Source organism: Ctenopharyngodon idella, chromosome 7, assembly GCF_019924925.1.
Source record: "Ctenopharyngodon idella isolate HZGC_01 chromosome 7, HZGC01, whole genome shotgun sequence".
NCBI classification, from domain to species: Eukaryota; Metazoa; Chordata; class Actinopteri; order Cypriniformes; family Xenocyprididae; genus Ctenopharyngodon; species Ctenopharyngodon idella.
Window position 1 is genome coordinate 5,533,826 of NC_067226.1, and position 25,031 is coordinate 5,558,856.

The following is a 25,031-nucleotide window of genomic DNA, read 5'->3' on the forward strand; positions in this document are numbered from 1 at the left end:
CTGGCTGAGAGGACTGAAGCCATCTTCTGTGCCTCTAAGCCCTTAAGCTCTCTACAAGTCCTCAGGTATATAGTTCAGGTTTCTTGATGTTTTGAGCCTAGCATAATCTGAGCGAGGATGTGTGAAATGATGGGTTCTGTCACTAAGATGTCTGGGGTTTTAGCACCCACATGGTGATCAGCACACTCTTCAATAAATATGGCTGACATTTGCATCACAAATGCATGCTGTGTCCAGTAAGTTTCTGTCTCCATGAAATGATGAAAGCACTCACTTCTAGTAATGATCACGCATTTTTTTTTTTGCACCATATCATGTAGAGATACCAATCACACCGTAGGAAACTGTAAACAGCCGTAAGATACACAAAACACAATTCTCTTCAATGGACCTCATCCACTCACCAGGGCCGCTAATGAGTTAACCATGGCAACCACACTGCTGAGATTATTTCAGAATGACAGTAAAACGAAGACGGCTATTAGGCGCGTTTGTAAATTTTTCCTCTCTGCAAAACCAGTTGTCTGATCTCCATGGTGATAATTGCAGGCCGTGTCACCTGACACCTGGTCATTACAGCCCGTGTGGAGCTTGGCACGGTATCGCATTCAATATTGAAGCGACAGAAGATGAGCGTTGCCTCTCCCTCTCCCCACCTTCCCAGCATTAATGACAGCTTTATTGGTTCATTAGGAATTCTGTAACCTGTGCAAGGTAATGGAGTCTAATGGAATACAATCACAGCTCTCTGCAGCTGTAATGAAATCTAACCTCTTGGTGCATCAAGATGCATCGTGACCTTGATATTGTAATTGAAAACAGCTGATACAGATGGAAATACAGACAGAATTAGAAATAAATGGAAGAATATGTATACACTATAAAAAAATAACTGTTGAGAAAACAATGCACCCTGATGCATTCAGATTTTTAAGATGTGAAATTATTTTATATCAATTTGAATTTGTTTGTTTAAATAATCCAAAATTTTCAATTAGTAACACAATAAATAATATATATGACTTTTCAGAACACAAATTAATCCAAGTCTTGTAGGACACAATCGCTTTATTAGGTTCACAGACTTAATATCGAACCCATGAGTTGCTAATGCCTTGCTCTACTGTTTGAGCTACAGGAAACAATAATCCTATAACAGGAACCGCATAATTTATTCATGCAACGCATGCTGGGAACTCACAAACCCTTAACATTTCAGCAGTATTATTGAAATTCTTTGTTCAGACAATTGTTTTTGACTAGTCGTTTTATTCCTGTTTGTCTAAAATGGGTTTTTATGTACATTTGTGTAATTCACATTTCTTAGTATTTGTGACTTAAAAGGTCCTGTAAACTGGTTGTTGATTTCTTGTGTATGACAACTTGAAGAGCATGGGAGATATCTTATGTTATATCAAATTAAAGGGTTAGTTCACCCAAAAATGAAAATTCGGTCATTAATTACTCACCCTCATGTTGTTCCACACCTGTAAGACCTTCGTTCATCTTCGGAACACAAATTAAGATCTTTTTGATAAAATCTGATGGCTCAGTGAGGCCTCTGTTGCCAACAAGATAATTAACACATTCAGATGCCCAGAAAGCTACTAAAGACGTATTTAAAACAGTTCATGTGACTACAGTGGTTTAACCTTCATATTATGAAGTGACGAGAATACTTTTTGTGTGCCAAAAAAACAAAATAATGACTTTTCAACAATATCTAGTGATGGCCGATTTCAAAACACTGCTTCATGAAGCTTCGAAGCTTTGCGAATCTTTTGTTTTGAATCAGTGGTTCGAAGCACAAAAGTCAAGTGATTTCCGTAAACGAGGCTTCGTTACGTCATAAGTGTTTCGAAATTTCAATAGTTCACGTGACTTTGGCAGTTTGATATGCAATCTGAATCACTGATTCGAAACAAAAGATTCGTAAAGCTTCATGAAGCAGTGTTTTGAAATCGCCCATCACTAGATATTGTTGAAAAGGCGTTATTTTGGGGTTTTTTTGGCGCACAAAAAATATTCTCGTCGCTTTATAATATTAAGGTTGAACCACTGTACTCACATGAACTGTTTTAAATATGTTTTTAATACCTATGGGCATCTGAAAGTGTTAATTATCTTGCTATCAATAGAGGCCTCACTGAGCCATCAGATTTTATCAAAAATATCTTAATTTGTGTTCCTAAGATGAACGAAGGTCTTAAGTAATTAATGACAGAATTTTCATTTTTGGGTGAACTAACCCTTTAAAAAAGGTATATAATGTTTCTCTTTGCTTTTTTTTTTTTTTTTTTTTTTTGCCTTAGCTTAATCAATTCACATTGTCATCCTTCCATTCCCTCCACTGAGATCCCTCACTCCTGAGGACTGGGTGAAAATGACAAGTGGAGCTACTGGAGAGTTACTGGAGAGAACTGGTTGTGGAGTGGCTCTGAGTGTCCATTTAGAGACTGTGTCTGAGAAAATACACTGCAGCCCTTAAGAAACTGTTCAGTTTTTTTTCCCACCCAGGAGAAACCATGCATTTCATTTCTTAACTTTCCAACACATCACCAAAAACGATCAATCCTAAAATGTAGTTTTCAGTCCATAAGGCCAATCTAAAGAAAGTTCAAAAGAAAAGTTTTGATAGCAGATGATCAGTAGTTATAAAGGGCCTTTTCTATCACTATTGTTTCTGTGAGTGAATTATAGTTCAATATGGCATTTTTTTAAATATATTGCTGATTTATGATCTGAGATTCATGTCATGTTTTGTTTAACAGACAATTAAACTAAACCAGAAGCTAATGGGAGAATCTATTCTGCACTTCTAGATTGTTGCTGCCTCACCATCTGTTATATGAAAATTAATGAAATATAGATTAAATAAATGCAATTTAAACAGTTTCTTATTGCTGGCTTGGGCTTGTGTGGCCCAAAGAAAATGAAGAAAAAAATGCATCCGTCTCTCTGTTTACATCTAATTTGCACATTAAATGGGCAAGCAAATGGGAGGCAATGCTAATGAAGTTGTTAGACTGTTTCCAAGCTCTGACTAATACTGCCTGTTTGTTAAGGTGGGATTTTGTATTAATGTAACTGAACGTTAATTGTGTTTGTATACAGTATGATAATGTTCTCTGTGCCTCATTCACAGTGACACGGCCAAATGAAGTGATAAAATGAGCAGCAAATGTTTTCTTTATTTTGAAAATTTATTGTGATTGCTGTGGCATTGTAAAATTAAAATCACAGAACAGAACTGTTTTATCATGTTATCAAGCTTGCACGAACTGGTGTAAAGGTTAACGAAGAATATGATAATCAAAAAACTTTTTAAATACGATTTCTAGTTCTGCTCTATATTATGCAAGCATAACGTTTTGTTCTATTCAGGTGATCTCAAAAAAAAGAATGGGTTTAGTCTGAGATGTGGACTGGCTGATAGCGCACAGGCTTTGAGATGTTGTGTGTGTCGCGAGGTGAATGAAAGGAGGACTCAAGTTGCGGTGAACAAAAGAACAAGTTTATTCAGGGTGAAACCTGAGACACCAAAAATAACAGTCAAAGTAACTGGTGACAGTTTGAGGAAACTGTTTGGTGGCTCTCTCTGTATCTGCACACACTACAACAGACACACAGGCTGGAGAGACCACCGAGAAAGCAGGAGACAGGACGACCCAGCAGAAGACGAGCACGAGCCCAGCAAGAGAATATGACTTGCTTAAAAACTCCTCGTCTAAGGGTCCTGAACACAAAATCAAACAGGTAAGACAAAGAGCAAAAACGCAGTACAGACATGTAACATCCACACGACATGAGGTGATCAACTGACAACAAGGGATAGACACAGCTGGGCATATAAAGGGTAGAGGGAACGACCGACAGGTGTGGGACATCAGCTCGTGATTAAGCACCGTAGCACTGATTACTCCAATCACGAGTTGCAGAAAAATGACAGGACAAGACAAACAACAGGAAGAGCCGGTGTCACACCCTGAACCTGTGACAGAACCCCCCCCCCCCCCCCCTCCTGGCGTCCCCAGAGGACTCACCATGACGCCGATGGAATTGGTCAATAAGAGCGCGGTCCAGCACCTCCCGAGCTGGAATCCAGCATCTCTCCTCCGGACCATAACCCTCCCAGTCTACCAGATATTGATGACCTCTGCCCCTCCGCCTCACATCAAGAAGTCGCCATACCGTGTAGGCAGGCAACCCCTCGATGAGTCTGGGAGGCGGCGGAGCAGAGGTCTGGGGCTGAAGTGGGGAGCGAATAATGGGCTTGATCTTGGAAACTTGAAACACCGGGTGAATTCTCTTAAATCGGGGGGTAATTTAAGTCGAACCATCACCGGGTTAAGCACCTTGGTTATGATGTACGGTCCAATGAATTTTGGTCCCAGTTTACGTGCGGGAAGTTTGAGGGGAATGTTTTGGGCTGACAGCCAAACCTTTTGACCACACACGTAAAGTGGGGGCTTAGAACGGTGACGATCCGCCGACGCCTTGTTCCTCTCGCCAGTCTGGGAAAGGGCTTCTCTGACGAGCCTCCACGTACAAAGGCACCTCTGAATGAACGAATGCGCGGACGGAACAATAGCATCGGATTCTTGGGAGGGAAATAATGGGGGCTGGTAGCCTAAACAGCACTGGAAGGGTGATAATCCCGTAGATGAGACCGGGAGTGAGTTATGTGCGTACTCGACCATGGTTAACCTGGAACTCCAAGTTGATGGCTCTGCCGACGCCACACAGCGCAGGACTCTCTCTAAGTCCTGGTTGGCTCGCTCAGCCTGACCGTTCGTCTGTGGGTGATAACCGGAGGATAGGCTCACCGTCGCCCCCAGCTGTCGACAGAATTCTGTCCAAAACCTTGACACAAACTGGGGACCCCTGTCAGAAACCACGTCCACCGGGAGGCCATGAATGAGAAAAACGTGGTCTAAGACAATGACCGCTGTCTCCCTCGCTGAAGGTAGTTTGGGGAGGGGAATAAAATGAACCGCCTTCGAGAACCTGTCCACCACGGTAAGAATCACGGTATTGCCACTAGACGGGGGTAGGCCCGTGACAAAGTCCATGGCTATGTGTGACCAGGGTCTTGAAGGGATTGACAGCGGCCGGAGTAGCCCTGCTGAGGGTCGATTAGAGCCCTTACCCACCGCACACGCCGGACAGGCAGATACGAACTCCCGAGTATCCTGCGCCAGCAAGGGCCACCAGAACCACTGCCTGATTTATGCACACGTTCGAGCCGCTCCTGGGTGGCAAGTTAGACCGAATAAGTGACCCCACTGAAGAACGCCAGTTCGGACCGACTTCGGCACAAACAGCAGACCCACTGGGCACCCCGCGGGAATCGTGACGTCACGTAATGCCTCACGGACCCTGGACTTCACTCCCCAAGTAACCGCCGCGACCACCTGGCTGGGGGCCATGATGGTCACCGGGGAAGCGGGACTAGCCTCAGCCTCAAAAATCTGTGAGAGCACATCGGGCTTACCGTTCTTACTACCGGGGCGATAGGAGATGTTAAACACAAACCGGCCGAAGAATAATGCCCAGCGAGCCTGCCGAGAATTTAGCCTCTTCGCGGACCGAATATATTCTAAGTTCTTGTGGTCGGTCCAAACTAAGAATGGAACCCCCGCGCCCTCTAACCAGTGACGCCACTCCTCCAATGCCAACTTAACAGCCAGTAACTCTCTATTCCCGATGTCGTAATTCCGTTCCGAAGGGATAAGACGATGAGAAAAGAATGCGCATGGGTGTACTCTGTCATCCGAAGGTGACCTCTGAGACAAAATCACTCCCACTCCTACCTCTGATGCATCCACCTCCACAATGAATTGACGAGACAGGTCGGGATTAGTGAGAATCGGGGCCGAAACAAAGCGGCACTTTAGTTGCTCAAACGCCTTCTGAGCCTGCGTTGACCAACAGAAACAAATTCGTGTGGAGGTGAGATTCGTCAGTGGCAGGGCAACCTGGCTAAAGTTCCAAATGAATCATCGGTAAAAATTGGCGAACCCCAGAAATCGCTGGACTGCCTTACGATTCTCTGGGGTGGGCCAATCAGCAACCGCCTTTACCTTCCCCGGATCCATTCGGATGCCTTCAGGCGACAGAACGAAACCCAGGAACGGAACCGACCGTGCGTGAAACTCGCACTTCTCCACCTTAGCGAATAAACGATTCTCGAGTAGCCGCTGTAACACTCGCCTGACGTGCTGAACATGGTCGCGCTCGTTCTGGGAGAAGATCAGGATGTCGTCGAGATAAACAAATACAAACCGGTCGACCATGTCTCTGAGCACATCATTGACGAGTGCCTGGAAGACCGCTGGGGAGTTTGAGAGTCCAAAGGGCATGACCAAATATTCAAAGTGACCTGTAGGGGTATTAAAAGTGGTCTTCCACTCGTCCCCCTTCCTAATCCGAACCAGGTGGTAAGCATTGCGTAAGCCCAACTTCGTAAAGATGGTTGCTCCCTGCAAGAGTTCGAATGCTGAAGACATCAACGGCAAAGGGTGGCTATTCTTTACCGTGATGTCATTCAGCCCCCGATAATCTATACAGGGACGCAATGATCCATCTTTCTTCCCCACGAAGAAGAACCCCGCCCCGGCCGGAGAAGAAGAAGGACGTATTATATCGGCTAATAGAGAATCGCTGATGTATCTCTCCATGGCCTCCCTCTCAGGACCGGAGAGCAAATAAAGCCGCCCCTTGGGTGGAGAAGTGCCAGGTTCTATCGCACAGTCGTACGGGCGGTGCGGAGGAGGAGATGAATCTCGGGACTTACTGAACACTGCTCTCAAATCATGGTAAGCCTCTGGTACACCCGCCAGGTTCACTGGTTCCTTCTGTAACACAGAAACAGACATTAATGGGAAAGAAGCAGACACCAAACACTGAGACCAACAGAATGGGCTCCACGCCAATACGGAATTAAGAGCCCAGTCGATGTGAGGGTTGTGCTTAACCAGCCCAGTGTTCCCCAAAACCACCGGAGCAGAAGGAGAATGAATCAATAGGAATCGAATCTTCTCAGCATGATTCCCAGAAATGGTGAAGCTAACAAGCCTTGTGGAATGAGTAATTCTTGTGAGGGGGGTACCATAAAGTGTTCTGGCTGAAATCGGCTCAGCCAAGAGAAAGTGTGAAATACCCAAGTGCTCAGCCAGTCTAATATCCATAAAATCACCATCCGCCCCAGAATTAATTAAAGCCGACACTCGGTGGGCCGCCCCCCCGAACTGCAGTAAAGTCGGGAGTGTGGATCGACCACCAGACGGCAGTAGCATGTTAGTAACGCTCACTGTGCGTTGTCCTCTGAAGGATGAGCGTCGCCCCTTTAAGGGACAAGCCACAGCCATGTGCCCCGCCTCCCCGCAGTAGAGGCACAAGTTATTGGCGAGGCGATGATGCCGCTCCGCGACAGTCAGATAAGCTCTCCCGATCTGCATGGGTTCCTCCTCAGATAGGCCGGACTGTTGTGATGTAACCACTCCCATGCTCTGTGCGTTGCTGACGAATCTGTGAGGAAACCCCGCCCTTTGATGCTGGGAATGAATGGAAATCCGGTTGTCAACCCGGATAGCGAGGTTCACCAGTCCGTCAAGCGCAGGGGGTAATTCCAGTGAGTAAATCTCATCCTAAATTTCCTCAGCTAAGCCATGGAGAAAATGGTCCCACTGTGCTTTCGAATTCCACCCACAGGATGCTGTGAGTGTATGGAACTCGATCGAATATTCGACATGGACCGAGCCCCCTGTTGTAACAGCGACAATGCCCGTGCCGCCTCGGTGCCCAGTGACGAACGGTCAAATACCTTGCGAAGCTCCGCTGAGAAATCCTCGTATGACCTGCAGCAATCATGCTCATTGTCCCACATAGCTGTTCCCCACTCTCTTGCAAGCCCGGCCAGGTGCATGATGACGAAGGCTACCTTCGACTTCTCTGTCAAGAAGCAGGAAGGCTGTAGTGAAAAAGTCAATGAGCACTGTGATAGACATGAGCGACATGAGTTGGGCTCACCTGGAGCAGGTAGGTTAAGGCGGGGTTCAGATCGGTGGGGGTTCGCCACCTCAGTGTCAGGTAGACCTGGTGTAGCGGGAACCACGGGAGGATGGGGCTGAAGCTGTTTGAGCCGCCGGGTAACCTCGGCTAGCTGGCGTGACATCTCCGTCATGGCATGATGAGAAGCTGACAACTCCTCCTGCTGCCGTCCTAACAGAATGCCCTGTTGAGCAATAGCTTGTTGTAACTCTAGTTCGTCCGCTGGGTCCATCGTGGTCAGTTGATTCTGTCGCGAGGTGAATGAAAGGAGGACTCAAGTTGCGGTGAACAAAAGAACAAGTTTATTCAGAGTGAAACCTGAGACACCAAAAATAACAGTCAAAGTAACTGGTGACAGTTTGAGGAAACTGTTTGGTGGCTCTCTCTGTATCTGCACACACTACAACAGACACACAGGCTGGAGAGACCACCGAGAAAGCAGGAGACAGGACGACCCAGCAGAAGACGAGCACGAGCCCAGCAAGAGAATATGACTTGCTTAAAAACTCCTCGTCTAAGGGTCCTGGACACAAAATCAAACAGGTAAGACAAAGAGCAAAAATGCAGTACGGACATGTAACATCCACGCGACATGAAGTGATCAACTGACAACAAGGGATAGACACGGCTGGGCATATAAAGGGTAGAGGGAACGAGCGACAGGTGTGGGACATCAGAAAAATGCTGCAGAAAAATGACAGGACAAGACAAACAACAGGAAGAGCCGGTGTCACACCCTGAACCTGTGACAGAATGGTTTGAACCTGTCATTTCACAATTTCATAAATAGCAAATGTACTTTATGAACTTCACTGTCTTATAGCCCTAATTAAACATGAATTCTGTTCCTCATTACTTCCTTATTCAGCTTTGAGTATTGCATCTAAATTCTGTTCTGTGAGGATCAACAGTAACTGTGCTGGCAGAAAATCAGCGTTGAGTCTGATTCCATCCGCAGTGTCTCTATCATGTTGTTCAACTCAAGCAGGTCTCATGAGAATCTGGGTGGATTATAAATAAATACAGGCTCCATATTACTGGGATTTTAGAGCACTTCTAAACATATCTTTGTACTAACTCTGAGTAGGCCATAGCGAGGCCTACTCCCTGTGTTTTAATGGGTTATGACAGGCCGGTCTGCAGTGGATTAGAAGCTGTTCTTTATTTTGTGAGACTAAAAATCATCCCTGTTGTGCTCTACGCTTCAAAAGCAAAGGACAAATCTTCATTACCCTCAAAAGAATTTTTGCTGCTTGCTCAATGTAATTAAAATAATACAACACCCACCCACACACACACACACACACATACATATATATTTATATATATATATATATATATATATATATACACACACACACACCGATCAGGCATAACATTATGACCACCTTCCTAATATTGCGTTGGTCCCCCTTTTGCTGCCAAAACAGTCCTGACCCGTCGGGGCATGGACTCCACTAGACCCCTGAAGGTGTGCTGTGGTATCTGGCACTAAGATACCACCTTTAAGTCCTGTAAGTTGCGAGGTGGGGCCTCCATGAATCGGACTTGTTTGTTCAGCAAATCCCACAGATGCTCGATTGGATTCAGATCTGGGGAATTTGGAGGCCAAGTCAACACCTCAAACCCATTGTTGGCGCTTTTGGTGGTGGACAGGGGTCAGCATGGGCACCCTGACTGGTCTGTGGACTGGACTGGTCTGAACCAGCATTAACTTCTTGAGCAATTTGAGCTACAGTATCTCATCTGTTGGATCAAACCACAGGGGCTAGCCTTCGCTCCCCACTTGCATCAATGAGCCTTGGCCGCCCATGACCCTGTCGCCGGTTCACCACTGTTCCTTCCTTGGACCACTTTTGATAGATTCTGACCACTGCAGACCGGGAACACCCCACAAGAGCTGCAGTTTTAGAGATGCTCTGACCCAGTCGTCTAGCCATCACATTTTGGCCCTTGTCAAACTCGCTCAAATCCTCATGCCCATTTTTCCTGCTTCTAACACATCAACTTTGAGGACAAAATGTACACTTGCTGCCTAATATATCCCCCCCACTAACAGGTGCCGTGATGAAGAGATAATCAGTGTTATTCACTTCACCTGTCAGTGGTCATAATGTTATGCCTGATCTGTGTATATACCCTTTCATATCTATATAGCATAGCAGTATGATGTTAATATTTTTAATGCTGTGTCAAAGTAGAGTGGTTTCATCTATAAGCATAGGCAGTGTACATTACATCTGATACAATTTTTGTAGTGTACACTGTCTAGGTGAACAGTGTTTTGAACCTTCATATTGAATCTTATATTTTGCATCTAGTAGGCATAATTAAAATGTACAAGACAAAGTACAGGACAAAAAAGGTTGAAAAGGTTTTCATTTAATTGCATGGAAGTTCATTGAATGTGTTTATTTATTGAGATGCTTTAAATACTTCAAAAATGGGCCTATTTTGAATTATAAAGAGAAAAATATCTCATGAGCCTGACACATAAAGATATTTTCTTTAGGACTAATTGTGAGATTACAATTTCTTTGAGCACTGAACATTTAAGCCTTCAAAAAGTATTGTAAACAATCAACTGGAACATGCAACTCCACAGAAAAGAGAAGTAATTAAAGCACAGAGATGAGATGGAACCAAGTTTTTAACTGGCAGGGGTTCAGGGGAGTTGCTTGTGTCATGAATCAGAGCTGTCAGAACTGGTCCCTCTAAACCAGCAGTGCTAGAGTAAGTTGAAATCAATGCATAATTAAATATACGACTCACGTCTTTTGTGATGCCAAAAAGTCCTGCATACAAACTGAGGAATTACAGCAGGGAAAAAATGACTCTTTTTCCCCTCTGCTTCATCTGCTTCAACAAACTGGATATTAAATGGAAATGCAATAATAGGAAATGCACAGAAGGACAAAGTAAGATGAAAAGATGGATGAACGAATAGAAACTGAGAACTTTGCTTTGCGTGGAGTGTTTGAAAGGATGAAATTATGCAGTCTATTCTCCTGCACGCTGGCCACGCTGACAGATGGCAGAAGGCCACGTCAAGAGAACCATTTGCCACGCAAATAAAAATGGAAGTGCAGCTCTGCATCCCAGATAAAAGCACATTTAAAATGTGCTTAGAGGGCTCTTAAACGTCTGGCACTACCCTGAATGGCGGAGAGTAAGGTTGAGTGAAATCCTCAACGTGGACATTGAATTGAAAAGTAAACAGGGAATACTAAGACAGGAGAAACTGACATTAAATGACATTATTGATGTTTGGTTTCATCTTGTGACAACAGTCATGAAAATTGACACTTAAATGTTAGCCTGAGTATCTCTCTTTCTAGAGTAGGCTGTTGAATGCTGCTCTCATTATGCTTTTTATTCGAGAGAAAACACATATACTAGAAATACACATGAGACGAGAGGGTAAGAAAGACAGTGGTTTAATGTCCTCCATCAATCTGAGAATGATAGTATTTATTATGATTTTGCACATGCTCACTCATAGCACACACATCTGCTGCCCATTTGATCAAAATTGTATTAGAGAGCATTTTTTCCCCAGTACTGATGCCAAATGCCAAAATATATAAAATGAAGGATGAAAAGAAGATGATGGGAGAGAGGTAGCAGGGCTGAAGAGTGAAATGACAGAGCGAGAGTTTACTCTCCCCAGTGAGTTTGCTTTCTAAATTGCTCTTTTCATTCCAGTTATTGTTGGTTTATTAATGTGGCTGTCATGTATATGTGTCACACTGCGTGTGTTTGGAGGTGTTGTGAGTCTCTGACAATTGTTCGACTCTCTGCTAAATGTTCTTCTGGTCTCATTACTGTCTTTTATTCCCTGTGCAATTCAACAGAAGAGTGTTTTCATCAATTAACAACAACATTTTAATTTGAGATCTCTTAGGTTTTCATGTCATTGCTTGTGTTGGCATGAATGCAGTGTTTGAGGTAACTAACAAAAGTAGTGACACAACTACAATTTTAGTAGTGTTACAGTAGTTCTGCTAGTTTTATAAATACTGTGGATTTTTAACAAACTGCTTTACCAGTGGCAGCGATGGGTGACCAGGTTTTTTTTTTTTTTTTCAAACAAAGCACTTGCATCGCTTCATAAAACTGAGGTTAAACCACTGTAATCACATGGATTACTTTTCTGATGCCTTTACTGCCAATCTGAGGCTTGAAAGTGGTAATTGCGTAGACTGTCAAAAAGCTCTCAGATTTCATTAAAAAAGATCTTCATTTGTGTTTCAAAGATGAGGGTTTGGAATGACATGAGGGTGAATAATTAATGACAGAAATTTCGTTTTGGGGTTAACTAGCCCTTTAAATGTCTTATTTAGGGATAGCTAAATATATATTTTTTGATAGCTGAAAGCTGAGCTGAAACCAACTTAGTACAACGCACAACGCATCTGTTTTTATGTCTGAGCTGAGGGTAATGGGCTCACTAGAACCAACCTCATGTGTAGCGCTGGAAAGTCCGGTTCATAGTAAATCAGTTCATCCTAAACGGTCATCTCATATGTAGCCTCTGGAGGATGCTGCATTCAAAATAAGACACATGCTTAAAGAGTAAAAAAGAAAATAGTTTAGACTAAATAGATTAAATCGATTCATGCTGAACAGTCTTCATTCTCATATTCAGCATGTACTGATTCATTCAAATGAATCAGTTTGTTTGGGGTGATTCATTTAAAGGGTTAGTTCACCAAAAAATTAAAATTCTGTCATTAATTACTCACCCTCATGTCGTTCCACACCTCCGTAAGACCTTTGTTCATCTTCAGAACACAAATTAAGATATTTTTGATCAAATCTGATGGCTCAGTGAGGCCTGCATTGACAGCAAGATCATTAACACTGTCAATGCCCAGAAAGCTACTAAAAACATATTTAAAACAGTTCATGTGACTACAGTGGTTCAACCTTAATGTTACGAAGCGACAAGAATACTTTTTGTGCTCCAAAAAACAAAATAACAACTTTATTCAACAATATCTAGTGATGGGCGATTTCAAAACACTGCTTCATGAAGCTTCGAAGCTTTTGTTTCGAATCAGTGGTTCGGATCGCGTATCAAACTGACAAAGTTACGTGAACTATTGAAATTTCTAAACACTTATGACGTAACGAAGCCTCGTTTACTGAAATCACGTGACTTTGGAGCTCCGAACCACTAATTCGAAACAAAAGATTTGTAAATCATCAAAGCCATATTTTTAAATCAGCCATCACTAGATATTGTTGAAAAGTCGTTATTTTGTTTTTTTTGGCGCACAAAAAGTATTCTCGTCGCTTCATAACATTAAGGTTGAACCACTGTAGTCACATAATGTTTTAAATATGTCTTTAGTACCTTTCTGGGCACTTGCCCAGCCTCACTGAGCCATCGGATTTTATCAAAAATATCTTAATTTGTGTTTCGAAGATGAACGAAGGTCTTACGGGTGTTGAACGACATGCGGGTGAGTAATAAATGACATTATTTTCATTTTTGGGTGGACTAAATCTTTAAATGAACAAATTCACACACACAAAAAAATACTTCACCAATTCAATTTCCTGTAGGCTACTTTGTAGGCATATACTATGTTTTTGAGTCTGTGTTATTTTTAGCAGACTATAAATTTACCTGTTTGATAATGTCACCCTAACCTGTTTTTAATGAGCAAAAATATGTCAAAATTATAAATTATACCTTATTTATAATTGGATTTTTTTTTAAATGATAAAATATAGTGCCCCCTTTAGTAACTTCAATGTAGTTATCTACTTTAGCTAATAAATTGTATAACAAACTATTTTTTCAAAGCTGGAGATTGACTGTGTAGTTATAATCTTCAAATTATGATTAACTATAGCTTTGCAAGATACATTTTCAAAGTTCCCCAACACTACATGAGTGATAAAGATTTAACTAAACGGCTGTTTTGGCTTGGCCATGCTTTTAATGTTATCACTGTAAAGACACAATTCTGAAGCTTGTATAATGAGCTGCCCACCATTGTAATGTCTAAATTCTATTATTCTGTTTCTTCAAAATGTATTGTTCTCTCAAACAGACAATGCAGGATTTGTAGAACCAGCTTGTCAGGTTTAATAAATTGTATTGTGTCTTTGGGAGGGATGCAGTCTTTATCCTTCTGAGATGATTTAGGCTCCAGACTGAATACACAAATATGAAACATTATGAATCAAATATAATCAAATATGAATGGTTATGATTCCGAATACACAGTTATCCAGGTACTTTTTTCTTATTCAAGAGTAAGAAAAAAGTACCTGGATAACCTACTTCTTCCAGCAAGATCCTTAAGCGTACATACGATGGAAACTTTACTATCCCATGAGGCCATGGGAGAGGATTGAATGGCAGTAAAGCGACGTAACTGACGCTGGTCAGTCACATGATAATGACAACATGGCGAATGTAGTACGTCCAGATTTAATTCATACTACACACATTCATTCTATATATAACATAATTTTAGCACTCACAAAGTACGTACTTATTCAAAATAAGCACATACTCAAGAGAGTATGCAATTTTGGACGCAGCCTATAACGGTCACAGTCATGTTCTGTTTAGTTCCTGTCGTGTCTGCATTAGTTCTTGTTAGTTTTTCATGGCTACACATTAGTTTTCATTCGGTTTAGCTGTTCCTGTTTAGTTCCCTCTGTTAACCTGTGTATATATACTGTTTTGTTTGCTCATTGTTCCATGTCGTCGATGTTTCATAGCTGTATTATCTGTTTCCCCGAGTTTTCCCTTGAATTAAAGAATATTTGTATCTATTCTCCTGCGTCATGTCTCTGCAACAGCCAACTGTGACAATAAAACTGTGCCATTAGAGATGAAATCATAACTATGTATCATTATTTTAAGACAAGAAGCATTTCTTCCTGGCAAAGGTATTATCACAGTAAGCATTTGTTTATTGAAAATAATTATTATTTCTAACATGCTCCTCATTTTTCTTTACACTTTTGATTAGATGAAGCAACATCTTAAAGGGATAGCTCACCCAAAAATGAAAATTATCCCATGATTTACTCACCCTCAAGCCATAGGTGTATATGACTATCTTCTTTCAGGCAAACAATTGGAGATATATTTAAAAATATCCTTAGTCCTCCAAGGTTTATAATGGTTGTGAATGGCTGCCCAAATTTTAAAGACAAAAAAAAATGAATCCATACGACTCCAGTGGGTTAATAAAGGCCTTCTGAATCATATCAATGCGTTTGTGTAAGACAAATATCCTTATTTAAAACTTTATGAAGTAAAATAACGAGCTTCCAGCACAACAGCCATACGCGTTCGATGTACGTCTAAAAAGCGTTAACTTCTGCACCGTAGTACACAATGACATGATGCGTTATAGTGTAGTACGTCATGGTGTATAGAATGTCATGGAAATGTAGTAATATGTAAAAAAAAAAAATCCTCTTCACACTAAATCCGGCAGCAGAAACTCCAATAGATTGCTGTAGTTATGATGTCTTTTTGTAGGCCAAAACCCAGAAACGAGTTAGCATTTTAGCACTTCTGGTCTTAAAAAAGGCAGTTCTCAGGGACATTCAATGTCCAAACAGGTGAACTCGTATTCACTAGTCCGCTTTTACAGCCTCACTGTGTTTATAATCGCACTCATGCTAACTCTTCTAACTCACATTTTCAGGGAAAAGTTTTCAGAGAAAGAGTTGTCAGAAGCTCATTGGTGGTGAAGTCGTGCTACTGTGGTGTAGTTAGTTTATAGTCTACGTCAGCGGGAACACTTTACAATAAGATTCATTAGTTAGCATTAGTTAATTTTAGTTAAGTTTAGTTAACATGAATTAAGAATGAACAATACTTCTACAGCATTTTTAATCAAAATTAATGTTGATTTCACCATTTACTAAAACATTATTAAAATAAAAAGTTTGTTTACGTTAATTAATGCACTGTGAACTAACATGAACAAACTATGAACAACTGTATTTTTTATTAACTAACATTAACAAAGATTAATAAATACTGTTGCTCATTGTTAGTTCATGTTAGTTAATACATTAACTAATGTTAACTAATGAAACCTTATTGTAAAGTGTTACCCATTTAGCTTTTTATTCTGGCTATTGTATTTAGGCTTAAAAATTTCAGAAAAGTGTTAATTTGTGAACAAAATATAAGAATTATAAACTTTTATTGGTCACGTTTTCTGCAACAATCCAAAATCCATTGGAAAAATCATATTGTTTTTTTGTCGAGGGAAAAGGGGTGTTGCTGATTTCCAGGTTGACATACAAAAATATGCCATCAGCTCTCTATAGAGTACCTCAGGGATGATATGTTTTTGTAGGCAAAACCCAGAAGCGAGTTAGCATTTTAGGACTTCCGGTTCCATCGCCATAAAGTCAATGGGTTTTTTGAATGGGTTTTTGCTAAATCGCCTGAAATAAGGTCTGTAGTTAACAAATCCTCTAAATATTTTCACGTTTTGATCTATGACATAAAGTACACCAGTTATAACCAGCTTGTGATTTTTTTTTTAAACCTTTATTGTGTCTCAAAAACGGCGGTTGCTAACAAATTGCTAAAAGGGACTACTTCCTTTGGCGGGGACTTTAGACGTCATCATGACAAACAGGACATTTAGACAGCATTTCTCATGAAAAAGTGTATAAGTATTCATACACAGCGCAGATCATAATCAGCGAGCATGTTTTTAAATAAAGTTGTTTTCTAAATAAAGTTTGAGGAAGCTTGGTGGTGGTGACGTTGATCCACGACCATGGTGTGCTGTAGTCCGTTTATAGCCTTTTTATATCTGACTTTATTTAGGCTTCAAAATGTATAAATGTTGTGTTAACTTGTAAAGATGATCTTGATCAACAAAACGTGTAAGTGTCATAACCCTTTGTTAAACACAGAGCTTATTTTTTGCGATTTTCCAAAAGTCTATGGGAAAAATGCATAGGCTTTCGATCGAGGAAACCTGTGCGCCGCTAACTTCCGGGTTGGCCTACAAAAACATCTCATCCCTGAGGTACTCTATTCGGCAGATTTTGAAACGTTTAGAACAGACGTTAGTCCCTACCTTGCAGCAATTAGCTGCTGCCTGGTGTTTTTGTCTGACATTTGCATAAAGTTGAGCATTTATCAACCTTTGTACGCTCGTCCACAATCTTCTGTGAATCCCACAATTGACTGCGTCAGCGTGTCACCCGAGTTGAATTGAAAATGGCCACTCAGATCTGCTCACTCCATGTAATTGGACACATATCGTCACACAGAATTCTGCGACTGACCGATAAGAATCAAGTATTCAAAAGAGCTGTGTAAGTGTAAAATCTGCATGTTTTTTTTTTTTTTTTCAGTTTTATTTTAGTTTTTTTATTTTAGTTTTATTTTTAGTTCTTATTTTTGTGGGTGTGTGCGACTTTGACTGATGCCCCTGTTAGTCCACTGACCTTCCTCATGACAGCTATTCTCTGTCTTCTCTCTCAGTCTTACTCTCTCTCTGTATCACAGGGGACCTGTTAACCAGGCCCGAACTGCGTAAAGGCTGATGTTCGGGAGCCAGAGCACACTGGCTTTGTTTCATATTAATCACCTCCTGTGCCTGGGGTGCAGTTATTCTATCCACACAACAGCACCCGGCACTGTGCTATACCCGGCCTGACACAACCCCACAGCAAGTTGCCAATCACTGACAGAGATTGAGAGAGAGCGAAAGAGGGAGAGAGAGGGAGTGGGAACAAGTAGATGACAGGCTGATGCACTCCCTTAGCTCATGTAGCAGAGATATGAGGGCTGTCTGTTTCGAATAATAATAGAAATCAGCAGAAGAAGCGAGAGTGTCGGCACACTGATAGGAGGGTACAGGGAGATGAATGAGAGTTGCCATCAGTGCAGAACATTCATCAGGAATAGTTTAGCCATTTGGGTGTAAAGAACATGTTTTCATCAAACTCAGTTTGATATTGCAGGTTTTTAAAGGGTTTTGGACAAGGCATCTTCTATCCAAAGTGAGAGAAGGGGACGGCTCTGGGTGATGCTGGTGATTGGTGGATGTGCTGTTGGACTGTGTCCATGCAATAGGGGACAGAGACAGCTGGGGGCTAGTAATAATGATCTGCTGTGGAATCATTATGTTGGACAGTGGAGATGGAGCAAAGGGAACGGCACAGCGGCAACGGAACACATGTAGAGAGGCAATTATGTTATTTCCAAAACTTTACTGCAGAAAACAGATTTACCGTACAGTTATACTCCCCAAGATTAATGAACTAAAAATGCACCGTACAAAAAATATCATATTTAAAGCTGAATATTACAAAAAGATGGATGGAAATTGTACTTCATGTGGAAACATATAAATTAACTGCTTTTAAACAGAGTTAAACATTAAAGTAGATTTTAAAAGTCAGATTGGATACTGCAAATGTGCCCTCTTACAGTGTTTTTAGTTCGAAAAAGTTATAAAAATGTCTACCGAAGAGGCGCTGAATATAGAAAGCTAGATATTTCTGCACACCTCTTACCATGTATAATTTTCTCCAGACGGGGCAGCCTGTGGTGAGAGGTGTTAAGAAAACAAACCGTGGCCAGAACCTAATTTTCTGCTTGTAAAATCATAATGTGCACCTCTCTGCATGCATGTGAAAGTGTGAATTTGAACCTGTATGTGAATGTTAGTCTCTTTGTGAAGAACAGCAGTTTGCTCTTAATGAGAGAGGGAAGGAAGAGAAAGGAAGAGGAAGATTCAGTGCCAGGATCTTGCTCAAAAGCCAAAAGGGCTTTACTCTAATTCATTCAGCTACAGGAGTTGCTTTCTTTTTTACTACTTCCATCCATCATGCACACAGATAATAGATGCTCTTATTATCACTGTGAAATGTGCTATCTCGCTACAAGATTACCAGAGACAATGCCAAGATACAATAAATACATCATAAATATCCAATTTGAGCTCCATTCTCAAGACAGTTTGTGTATCGTTCGGCTGGCTTTTAGGTGCACCTCATCCCATCATTTCTGAACAGCACGCCAACTGATATGGCGACATTAACCATCTGGCAATAAATGAGGAAAGAATTCTCACCTAATTTATCAAGCAGCGGGGATGTTTTTCTCCCCATTGATCCACTTCTATTCTTCCTTCATTTGCATTGGAGCTGTTTGCAATGTTTTCTCCCTCAACTCTGAATGCTAATTTAGGAGAATTATTTCAGCAATTAATGTGTGCAAAAAACATCCTCAATTCTTTTGAATTCTTATAAATATATATCCAAAAACATCCTATCTCCTCGCTTAAATGCTCAAATTTTGCTCAAGTTCAAGTTTATTGATTATTCTATGAAAAAAGTTCATGGATAATGGATCCCACAAAAATGTGGTGTGGGTGAGCTCATCTTGTTTTTTCATGAGTGATGATGTATTCTTGTTTATCTGTTTCCTCTTTAGAATTCTTTCACACTACTCTCACCATCTCTGACATTATAAACTATTCATTCCATAACAGCCGTGAAACATGTTTAGAATGCAGGTAACACATTTTGACTTGCAGCTTTTGTCTCTTCTTAAAGGGATAGTTCACCCAAAAATGAAAATTATCCCATGATTTACTCACCCTCAAGCCATCCTAGGTGTATATGAGTATCTTCTTTCAGACGAAAGCAATCAAAGTTATATTAAAAAATATCCTTGCTCTTCCAATGGGAGTATCTCATTAATGCAAATCCTTGCTCTTCCTTGCTCTTCCAACTTGACTTGAATAGGCCATCTGCCGGAAGCTAGTTCATTTAGTTTATTAAGTTTTAAATATGGATATTTGTCTTACAAAAAACAATCGCTTCGCTTTAGAAGGCCTTTATTAACCCCCTGGAGTTGTATGGATTACTTTTATGATGGATGGATGCACTTTTTTGGGCTTCTTATTTTTAATATATCTCTGATTGTGTTCGTCTGAAAGAAGATAGTCATATACACCTAGGATGGCTTGAGGGTGAGTAAATCATGGGATAATTTTCATTTTTGGGTGAAATAACCCTTTAATATTTATCACACTTTCAAATTTATTCGCAAATAAATTTAAATTTGATTTTTCACTTAAACATCATTGGCTCCAAACAGCACGGATAACATCTCTGTGGAAGCGTTATCTAGGATGCAGGGACATCAGAGGAAATATTGAAAAAGAGTGTTCTGTAAAAAATCTGGGCACAGATAGTGAGGAGGACGCTGGCAGGTTGCTGGAAAGAAAAACTTGTCAAAGTATTGCAGGTGCAACAGAGTGAGACAAAGGATCTCTATTTAAAAACAGACTTGTTGAGTTATTGAATTGAGAATTTTAAAATTCCAATTCAGTTTTTGAATTTGAACTGAGGTAGCAAACAGAATGCAGGATTGCCATTTGAATTTGAATTTAAGGAAGGAGAAGTAAATGATTTAATTTAAATAGAGTCATGTGATTGTAATTTTAACTAGAAAAGAATAGTTTGTCAAGACAAACTTTGAATGTTGGCTTTACAAAGCTTAAAAAAAAAATCCTTACAGACAGATAGAACGATAGAACTTCATTTCCTAGAACGCATCTTCCTGTCAATCCACTTCAATTTTCCATTCAAATTCACACTCATGAATTAAAATCAAGCCAGTCATTAAATTCTGAATGTTGCCAAACCCTGAATTAAAGACAAAAGAACAACATTTGATTGTAAGACTTCTACAAATTTTAAATCTGGTGCAGTGACCAGTATTTTTTTAATGTTTTCTTCCTTTCCTTTTTTCTCCTCTAATGCCTCTGTTCTGCCTCTACAGTAACAGGGTGAAGGCAGAAAAAAAATGTGTTGCGCTTAAAATGAAGATACCCTGCTGTTGTTGCAGTTTCCTGAGCTGAACTGCTTCTTTTGTTCACAACTATGGATTAAATAAAATTCTTTATATAAAAAAACAGTCCCCTGATGTGCCTCTGTTTTTAATGAGGTCATAAATTGCAAGCCGCTCTGCTTTATGATGATTATTATTTCAATTTTGTACGCCTGCATTCAGGTTTTTATTTTCTACTTCATAACATTGAGGACTGAGATATAAGACTGCAAGTTGCGAGGCTTGCGAAAACATTGGGCTTGGACCAGTAAACAGTACATTAGGACTGCTGTGACTGATGGTATAATTAGCAGTGACATGAAAATTTATGACTCGCTGCATCTATAGTACTCCTATAAAAGGTTGTAAAAAGAGGCAATGAAAAGAGACATTTGTTTGGTAAAATAGCCATTTTAAAGAGAATACAGAGAGAAGAAAGGCTCTGATAAAGATTATGTGGAATTGGTGTCAGAGGCTTCAAGACATGTTGCGAACAAGATATGATTATAGGAATATCTCCAGCGATCAAGGCATTGATTTTTCTTCTTAAGCTTGTCTAGCTTTGGTCAGCCATATCAAAAGAGCGCTAGTTCTTAAATCAAAATCAATTTGTTCAATTTTTAAAGAGAATGTAGGTGTTTTGTTTTTTTTGTTTTTTTACAGTTCACTTTTTTCTGCTCGCTCACCTTTCCACAATTCCATCTGTATCCCCTCTTCAGTCAGCTGTGGAGTTCTAGCAATGTACAGAAAGTATTTCCAATGTTTTTGTAGCGAGCAGGTCGGGGCCGAGAGCTGTGGGAATGGAGCTAATGCTAATAAGTGTCACCTGCGTGCCACACCGGTCTCGGGTCCCATGTAGGAGATCTGGAAGGATAAAAGGAAGAGTGATGACAGTGAAGGGGGAGAGAGGACCAGGCCTGGACTTTATGTTTTGTTTTAGTTTAGGTGGCAGTTGTCTGTGAGGTGCTGTCGCTTTACTTTCGTTTGTTGTTTTTTGTTACATTTAACGTTGGCTGGTTCCCGCCTCCTTCTTCCCTGAGCCTTTACCAGTGCTACAATTTTATTTAAACAAAACTTCCTTTGTTCTATTTTTTATGTAAGTTTGTTTTGTACATTGTCTGTCTTCATTAAAAAATTAATGTAGTAGTCTGTGTATGTGTCTTAATTCACATACAAATCAGGCATGCTGTGATGTGCGGAAAAACAGGTATTAAGTGATTCAGGAGAGTTGGGCTGGCAGAGCTGTGTGAAATGAGGAGTCAGTGATATTTTTTCCAGACATGTGGTTTAGGCTCTCAGAAGCTGCCATATGGCCACGATTACACTCATTTATGAAACGTCTCACACTGGATGCTTTTAGACTGCTGCTGTGTCTCCTAAGTGTTTGTCCTCTGCACTCAATTAAACTAGAGAGGGCTGTGTATGTGAGTTTGTGCAATACAAAGACAGAGAAAAAAAACAGAGAGGCATGTGTAAAAATGTATTATTATGTAAAAAGACAGACAATCTCTGTACTAACTCTGACGATACAAATTATTATCATTATTAACAGAGGATAATTCTATTTGCTGTATTGACTTCTAGGACATTATCTCTATTTTACTCAGCCTTAAAAAAATAACCAAGGAAATTTAAAAAGGGCACGGTTTGATATCTGTATTAAAAGTCTGCAATTTCTTAATGCAGGTTATTGATGTTATTGATTTGTTTCAATTTTGTTTGTTTTTTTGCCTCATACATGTTTAAAATATCATGACTCTGTCATCCGGTGAAACAGAAGATGTACTAAAAACGGAGAAAAGTTTTTTCTTTGCATTTTTCGCATATAGACGACAATGATGTCAAAATGATCCCAGTTCACACGGATCCGTGAAAACAATTAAAAACGCTGTATAATTCATGCCAGGCCAGTAGTTGGCAATGTCACTTTGTAAAGGAAGACTATGCGCCTGTGCACATACACACATACGCATTCTTTTACAGAGCACTTGCGCATGCCTCTAGACTAAACACGTAATACGCCTGTTCATGACTTCATCGTTTTCGCAGATTTGTGTTTTAGCAGTTTACATGGAGACGATTATGATATCCTTTTCAAAAACATGCACTTTGGAACCTGTTTTCAAAAGTTTACATTTTCCGGCCATCAAACGCTGTTTTCGTGTAAATGAACGGCCAAAATGCATAAAAAGTTTTCTGTTTTTAGTTGAAAATGGTGTCGTGTAAAGGGCCCCGTAGTTTATACATTTTCAGGACCCTAAAACGCCTTTGTCGTGTTTTTAAATTAATGTGGAAACTCGCATTCACGTCTTTTTTCATCCAGTCAGCAACCAATGGACTGAACCAGATCTCCACACAATGGAAGAATGGATCTGTTGTTACTTCCATTTCATCGTGATTTTAAAGGGTTAGTTCACCCAAAAATGAAAATTGTCATTAATTACTCACCCTCATGTCGTTCCACACCCGTAATCTTCGGAACACAAATTAAGATATTTTTGATGAAATACGAGAGCTGTCTGACTCCTCCATAGACCACCACTGGCCCAGAAAGGTCAGAACACCGGCTCAGTATTGGCCGACGCTGTTCACGTGAGCAGCACGACGCATGCGTGTGATGCTGACGCAGGAGCCGGCCAATAATGAGCCGTCTTTCTAAAAAAGTATCTTTGTTGCTTCATAAAATTAAGGTTGAACCACTGCAGTCACGTGGACTGTTTTAACAATGTCTTTAGTACCTTTCTGGACCTTGAAAGTGTTGATTATATTGCTGTCTATGGATGAGTCATACCTCTCGGATTTCATCAAAAAATATCTTAATTTGTGTTCCGAAGATGAACGAAGGTCTTACGGGTGTGGAACAACATGAGAGTGAGTAATTAAGGACAGAATTTTAATTTTTGGGGTGAACTAACCCTTTAAGATTTTGCATAAATGCTACAAGTAAAAACATTTTACATTTCAGGAGCATCACAACTGGGATGCCTGCCTGTGTAGTTTCATAACCCTGTTGAAATAAGAAACATAAACCATTATTTTCACATTTTACACTACTCATTCTTCATTTCATAAAAATTGTCAGTTGTGAAGGAGTATAAAAACTCAATATAGACACTTTTTAAACTTTAGAACATAAGCATTATGTCTGAATTCATGATCCATAGTTGGAAGAAAATAACCTACATGTCTTCAAAGTTCTTTAGTATAGTTGCACAAATGGTATCTACGCTTCGTCTCTGCGTTTGTGAATAAATGCAAGTGCATGCGGGCATGAGCTTCTGCTTGTCATCACTTGCCCTCATGTCTGCCTCTTGTCCCCTGCTGTCTCCCTCTGTCAACGTTATCACACACTCTTATCAGTGTGGCGGCACCTTTTTTTCTGAACAAATTCCGGCCTTCCTGCTTCTCCCCCATTCATGGTCCTGCATTCTTAATCACCTCTCATTTACTTGCTTTTCCTCTGAAATAGAATGAGCGATGTACTGAATGAGTTTCTCTTATACATTCTCAGTTATTTAACTTCTGGCCGATATGATAAGCAAAATATTATTTTCATGTTAGGGTTGATAACCAATAAATGGCCAATATTTAAATTTGTTACTACTTTATCTAAGTAAATTACAAAAAAGAAACACTGAGGGACGGTTTCCCGGATAGGGTTAAATTAAAACAGGAGTAGGCCTTAATCTAGAATAGTTAATCATGGCTTAAAAAATGGATTTCTGAAACACAGATTAAGTACAGAATACTAACACCTGGACTATGGAGTCCTGAACTAAAATAAACAAGATTGCTTTAAAACCAACTGTGCTAATCTGAATTAGCATGATAAAACATGAAGCTTAAAATTGTATGGAACTGAGAAGCAAATCCAAGGAAAACAATGGCAGCAGAAAAAAGACTGAAATAAAAAAAAAATACTGAACAAAAGAAATGAATTAATTCAATGCAAATGAACACACATCTACAAGAACAATACAACAACTTCAGGTAAAATTGAATCACCAGCTTTATTACCTTACTGTTTTATGAAATCTGTTGGTTGACATTACAGTAGTTATTCAACACAGGTGTTATGGAAGTACATAAAAATAAACCACAAAAAAAAAAAAAAAAAAAA